This window comes from Medicago truncatula, chromosome 5, assembly GCF_003473485.1.
Source record: "Medicago truncatula cultivar Jemalong A17 chromosome 5, MtrunA17r5.0-ANR, whole genome shotgun sequence".
NCBI classification, from domain to species: Eukaryota; Viridiplantae; Streptophyta; class Magnoliopsida; order Fabales; family Fabaceae; genus Medicago; species Medicago truncatula.
This window is the reverse complement of record NC_053046.1, coordinates 36,298,362-36,305,745: the sequence shown is the minus strand read 5'-3', so window position 1 is coordinate 36,305,745 and position 7,384 is coordinate 36,298,362.

Genomic DNA, 7,384 nt, shown 5'->3' with positions numbered 1-7,384 from the left:
CCAATCTACCCCAACCTTACTGGGTTACCCAGTTTCAAATTCTTTTTCTTTTCTTCTCAATTTCTAGTTTCAATACTTTGATAAGATTACTACCGTTGTTTCTTCAGCCATTTATATTTCTGCAGATATATGACTGTAAACGTGTTCGTCAACTTTATAGCAAATAATTGTCTTTAATGAGTTTGTAGAAATAAGCGTGGATGAACACGTCGAAAATAAGAAGTGAAGAAATGCTTCGAAAAAAAATAGAGAATAACTGCACATAAATCCCGTAAAAAAGAATTAAAGCTTGGTTACTAGAACATTTGGAGAAGAAAAAAGCGACAACAATGGAAAGCAGTTTTTGAAATTGTTTTTTACTTTTGGGGTGTGTAAATGGGATGCATATGATTGCAGAAAAATAATCTAGTGTGAGTGGTCTATCATAAAGCTATGGTTGTCATATGATCTGATGCTTAAAAAATAACTTTCCCATGATAGGAAAAACTAGCCTTTCCCATGCCAAACCCCACCTGTTTATTAATCATGAAATCACCGATATGATTTTTGAATCTATATATACATGTTAGAAAGGGATTCTTGTCTTTAAGAAAAAATAATGTCACAAAAGAGTCGGAGTGACATAAACGGCAAGAGAAACACTTGCTTGGTCACAAACATAAATATAACTCATTTAGGCGCGTACACATACAAGTGAAAAGTATGAAAGAGAAGTAAATTAAATAATATATCTTTTTGAAATAATTAAATGATAGATATTTGAATGAGTGTGTCCCTAAATAATTTGATTTGGTGTTGTGTCCATACAAGTATTTCTCAAACGACAAAGGCATTATTACTATCACTAAACATGAAGCATTCCCTTCATAGGTTTTTTTTTTTGCGACAAAGGTTATAATGTTTTGAAATGCTGACACTGCTATATATATTCCCAGCACTCATTCTTTTATTTGGTGAAATCTAAATAGATTCCACAATTATATACATTATCCATTTTTAAAATGTAGAATTTACAATGATTTCACTCAATAAGAGAGCGAGTGTTCGATAATGTTGAAAAAAAGATGTTTCTAACACTTCTTTATATTGTTCCCTACACAACAGCACCCGGGCATACACCCAAATATTATTTTCGTACAAATAACACAAAAATTGTCGTCCAACTTATGCATTATCATAATTTTACTCTAATGTCTCGGTCGCTAAAATACTATGTTTTTCACCATGGAAATGATGTTACTGCAGAAATTATGTTTGTGGAATATATGTCGACAAAAGATTAGTAGACCCCCACTGTGTTCCACAAGAACATGTCTGAATGAGGTTAAAACACTATATTTGTACATAAAGTGGAGGAGGACCACTTTCTCACTCAGCCATTAGCAAGATTAGTTTCATCGTTTGTAATTAGTTATTAAATCTCAATTCTTCATATCATTAATCAAAGGTACTTGAAGTGGGATTTAACTTATCGGTTCATAAGTTTGGTTTTTAGAAGAAAAAGAATTTGAACCAAAAAAGGATAGTCAATTTGTTTGGTTGGATTTGTGCAATATTTCACAAATCAAGTAAATAATTAATTTTTATCAATATTCAAATGAATAGATATATAGTTTGATTGATTTGGTTTAGTTTTGATTCCGAAAATCAAAAAAACTAAACACAACCAAAGCAAATCAATTCAATTTGTTTGAAATATTGAATTGATTGAATCATTGACTAGATTTCTTACACTTCTTATTTGAAGATTAATCTCTCAATGCTGGTAACATAATTTAATTGGTTTTAATAAACGCTTCTTGGTAAGCTCGAACTTAAAACGAGATTTATTTATCCACGAAGAGTCAATTCAATTTTACTATCCGGATGCCTAAGAAATCAAGAACCCTACACAATAAGGATATATACTTCAATTGGTGAGTGCTCTATGGCTATCAAGATATGTATGGCTACCTAAATTTTACACAACTTTAGGGTTGGCTTATTAAAATTAAAAAGGACATGTGGTCCTATGGATATTATCACTCCTCGAACAAAATATACGTATCCGTGCATATTTATGTCAACTGAGGATTTGAAACCCAGCGCAAGTAGGATCCCCCATTATTTTTTAACGATTAAACTACTATTAAATATTGCAAGATATTGTACAACATAGAAAAGTGGAGAGAAAGGGATAGATAACAAAAGAGTATGTTGTATTACTTCTCAAGTATGTCTTTACACTAAAATATGAGTCCTATTTATAGATACAGTATGAGCAAAGTGAATGATCAAAGTAATTAAGGATCACTAACCATCCATTCACTTATGGGAGTTATTGCAAGGTGTAAGACTAAGGATGGACATCCACTAAGTTAATTATCATAACACTCCTCCATGGATGTGCATAAGGATATGCCTCGTTAAAACCTTACTAAAAAAAACTCGATGAAAAAAAAAAATTAGTGAAAAAAAAGAGTACAACATTTTTTTGTGTCATATCCTACCTCGTTAAAAACCTTAATATATATATATATATGTCAGTGTGTTTGGCGTCCATCTCCTTTTATAATACTACAGCGTGGGACATTTTAAAAGTGTTTGAATTTCAACATATAACTATCCATTCACTTATGAGAGTTAACGTGAAAGATTAAGGATGGACATCCACTAAATTAATTATTCATAACAATCTTGATTTTGACGTGCACTTTAAAATATGTCCTTGATGTTGTAAGAATATTAAAAATTTCTTTGACTCTATTCAATTGTTAAGTTGCTCTCTATATTTAACCAATTACTATCATTAGAGTAATTCTATTTTGTTCACCAAAAAAAATAAAAAAAGAGTAATTCTAATGTACCAACTTACTATTAATTTGGTTCAAAGTTTTTTCACTTGCTATCATTTTATTCTCTAACATATTATTTGAAGGACTAATAAAAATAAAATTTGAGAGAGACATACATGTTTTTAAAATATGCATAAAGTTAGAGACCTAATTAAGAGTGCTCTATCAAGTTAGAGATTAATTTTATGGTATACTTTTTTTTTTTTTATAGAAAAACTCTATATTTGATTATAGTTTTCTAAATAAAAACTAATTGCCAGTATTTTTGGATTGTAATGATATGAGCAATAATTGGATATCAAACTATTTTATATGAACAATTTGATAGTTTTGTGTTTCTGAAAGTCAACCGAATGCGTTTTCATAGTTATAAAATAGCAGATAAATTTGACAAAATTGATTATAAACAGATCAAACGAAAGATTTTCTAACGTTAATTAATAAATACATCATGTGTCTCAGCATGTTATTTGTTAAGCCAATAAGATTACAAGTTGATCGAGGAATGTGTCCTAGGATGGGGCCATTGCGGCCCATTTTAATAACTCATGTTGCCGATGTCATTTTCTTGCAAGGATTTTAATAATTTTTTATTATATTTTTTACTTTTTATGTTTGATTCAAATTTCACATTTTACCGAACAAAGATATAAAAATTAACTGTAGCATCATGAATAAGGAGTTTTTTTTTTTTATTCTTATATAAAAACTTAATGTGACAGCAAAACTAATATTCATAATATAAAAAAACCAATATATAATGATGGGGTTCGACGATTCTCATGATGTACTTTCAAATAATCCAATTATTATTCTTTAAAAAAAAAAAAAACTCCAATTATTATGTTGAATTCATATCAAAAATTGTAAGTTGCAATATATTGCAAACCAAGGCAACGTTTCTTCAAGTTTGGTGGTGAATAGCTGCATGATCTTGATTAGTTGAAGGAAATATGGGTACTTTTTCAAATAATCATAATATCTTATACTTTGAACCAAATTTTATTAGTCCATATTATTTGTTTGACTTTGACACTAATCTTTTGTGGTTTGAGATCTAATATCTTCATGTGCACTCGATTTTTTATTTTTAATATTTTTTTAAAACAAACACTTGGATTTCATTTACTTTTGCACCAGAAATCATGTGTGTACGTATGTGTATACATGATGGATCATATTACACTGAAATAATAATATTTGAATTGTGTTGCATTGCTCTATAACTTTTTTTATAAAGCAGTAGAGTACAATAATATCAAGTGAAAGTTATGTCATTCCAATTAGGTTGTCCCATATTTTTTACTTATGATTTATTAAAGTTACTGTTTTAAAAATATATGATTCGTTGACACCATGTTTCATTAATTCACTTACGATATACCCGTATCTTCTCTTTATTATGTTCTATCGTTCTTCTATAGCAGACTTTTGAAACTATTAAGAACTAATGATAATGTTATCTTAGCTCATTTTAAAAATATTCTTGGAACCCAATTATTAACTTATTAACTTGAACCACTTAACCATGGACTTTGGAAGCTATTAAGAAAAATTTGGTACTTTTAATCGAGTAATACAAGTTAATATAAGTGTCATGAATAAATAAATATGTAAAATAATCGAAATCGAACACCTTTTATATCAATGTATAATGAAAAAAATTAAACACCAATGTAAAATTATTATATTGTCAAACAATCACAAATGTGTAACTTTTAAGACAATTTCAATTAAAGTCAATAATTTTAATAATTTGATGATTATTGTTGATAGACAATATAAAAAAATTGTACTCCGATCAAATGAAAATCACACAAAAACCATCTAAATACTTTGGGATTGGAAAGAAATATGAAAAATCTTAAACTTAAAGATATTTTTTACCTCCAAGGGTGAACGGTCATGTTTGTTAATAGATTGTCCCACCAAGAATAATTCTTTAAGGGTGAATCACAGACCTTGCATATTTTATGCATCCCAACCAACTGAGCTAACCTCACGAGGACGTCAAAGTGAGCATTTGATGAGCCTTCGAGGTACTCAATTTTAAAATAGAAAAAGCTCAAAATTGCTTGTCATCTAGCACAAAATTGTTTTTATACCATATTTCTAAGATCCTTATGTAAAAGTACAAATACCTTTTGCAGATTTGCCATCAACACTGATTAAAAATTTTGATTCACTAAATTAGATTAAAATCTTAAAATAGATAAATCATTTCTAAGACTGATTTTTTAATGGTAAAATATTTTTGCTGTGGTGATTATTCAAGGTTAGAAGTATAAGTAATTATTTTTTTATTTGTCGGTAAATTTTTATTTAAGAAAACCACCATAACGAATATCAAAAAGCTTTTTGTTCTACAACATTTGTATATAGGTTTGTCCAATGATTTAATTAATCGTAAATGTTGGTGGGATCATTTAGGAAGTAAAGTTTGCGATGGTACTCAAACTTTATTTTGGTGGAATTCATGGCTCGACAGTATGATCTTAAAAAGTAGTTTTATTCATCTTTTTAATATTGTTGATAATAAAATGGTGGCGTCGGTTATTAGCTTAGGAGGAAGATCAAGTTATGGAGTGTTGTGTTATTTTAACTAATATTGGTTTGGAGCTTAATACTCAAGGCAAATGGCTATGGTACTTACATATACTTCCCACAAATATAATGTTAGAAGTGTTATAATTACTTGTTGTCGCCGGTTAATCTTGTGGCAGTTGATCATATAAAAGTAATTTGGAACAATGAGGTTCCTCTGAAGGTCAGTTTTTTTGCTTTGGTGTTTGCTTCGTAACCAACTACCAATAACAAATAATTTAATCAGGAGGCATGTTCTTCATCTGAATGCTCAATTGTGTGCGGGTGGTTGTGGTAAAATGGAGGATATCGACCATTTATTTTCTCTCTTTTTGATTTGGCTAGGTATCTATAATTGGTTTGATTTCACTATGATGCACCCGGAACATGTAGCAAACCACTTACTTCAATTTGAACATTTAGGTGGGTTTTCAAAAAAACATATATGCTACTTTTGAACTCATTTGGTTATCTAGTGTGTGGATGATTTGGTTTGAAAAAAATGTCCGGGTCCTAAAGAAGAAACGTTTCAACATCTTCTTGACAAAATTAAGCTTCAATCTTATTGATGGTTGAAAGCAAATAGAATTTTGTTGGCTTTTAACTAGGCATAGTAACAGGGTAGATCGGGACGGGTTTAAGCATTACCACCCCCGCTCCTATTCACCCCCACCCACTCGTGAAAAGTGTATTTTTAAAAAAATTAAAATCAAAATGCATGTTTTTCATAGCAACAAAAAAAATTAATTATATTAATAATAAAAGATCTAATAAATCTTTTCTAAAGAGTAAGATAATTCTAATAAACATGTTTATAAAGAGGAACAATATATTAAAATATGGTGGTCGGACCCTTTATTATGTCTGAGTATCAATCGACCTTTGCTTTGACTCTACTTTGTATGTTTAACTGTTATTAGGGATGGCACTTTTAGTACATCTTGTACTTAGGTGTTTCACCGCCGTTGTTAATATATTCCATTTTTATGTCTTAAAAAAAAATAGTTTGATACTTATTTGACACAAAATAGGAATAAGATTATTAAATTTAATAAGATAAATTTCAATAAGCGGGTGCGGGGCGGGATATTTATTTATCATTTTTCACTATTTTGGCCTAATGGATATTTATTTATGCCTATGAATGTAATATTATCATCATTAAATTTATAAGTATAAAATATAATCTCGGATGTCTATTTACAAATATCTTAGACCTTACAAAAACATATTTACTACACATGCTTATATATTTTAAAAAATATATGTTTTTAATTAAAATATTTATATTTATGTTACATAAGGGTAATTATGTCATTGAATAAATATACACCTTTCTTTCCTATCACAATCCATTTACTTTCACTACTACCAAACAACCAAAAAAACAACTCACTTTCCACTCTCTTTCTTCCCACTTTCATTCCTTTAACAATCATTCCTCTTACTATCTTTCCTTCTACTTTCTTTTCTCTTCCAAACATATCCTTAAGGAGAAGAAATTTTAAAATAATCTAGGTCAAACATTACTTAGGTGGTAAATGTTTGACAATACAATCTAGTTTCGTGCCCCAAGTTCGGTTTGTTGGATCGTGCTTATGATGTGTATTCGTCTCTTACGCATTTGGGTTCATTTACGGGATTTTCGTTCGGTTGTGTTTTTTTTACCACTTTTATTAGTCTTTGTTGTAATACTTTTTAGCGATGATTATGAGGTTATCGGATTGATTTTATGCCCACTCAGTTTTTTATACTTTTTTTAATATATTTTATTTTTTAAAAAAATACACCATAAAATAATGTTAAATATTTAATAGAAAATTAATTAATTTCAATAAAACTGTTTTTTGAGCTAAAAAAAGATTAAAATTGCAACGTCTTGATTCATGATTTTGAGAGATGGATTTTGACCTTTAATTATGGATTCTCTAATTTCTTAAGAAGAATTTTAGGTGTGGTTATTTTTT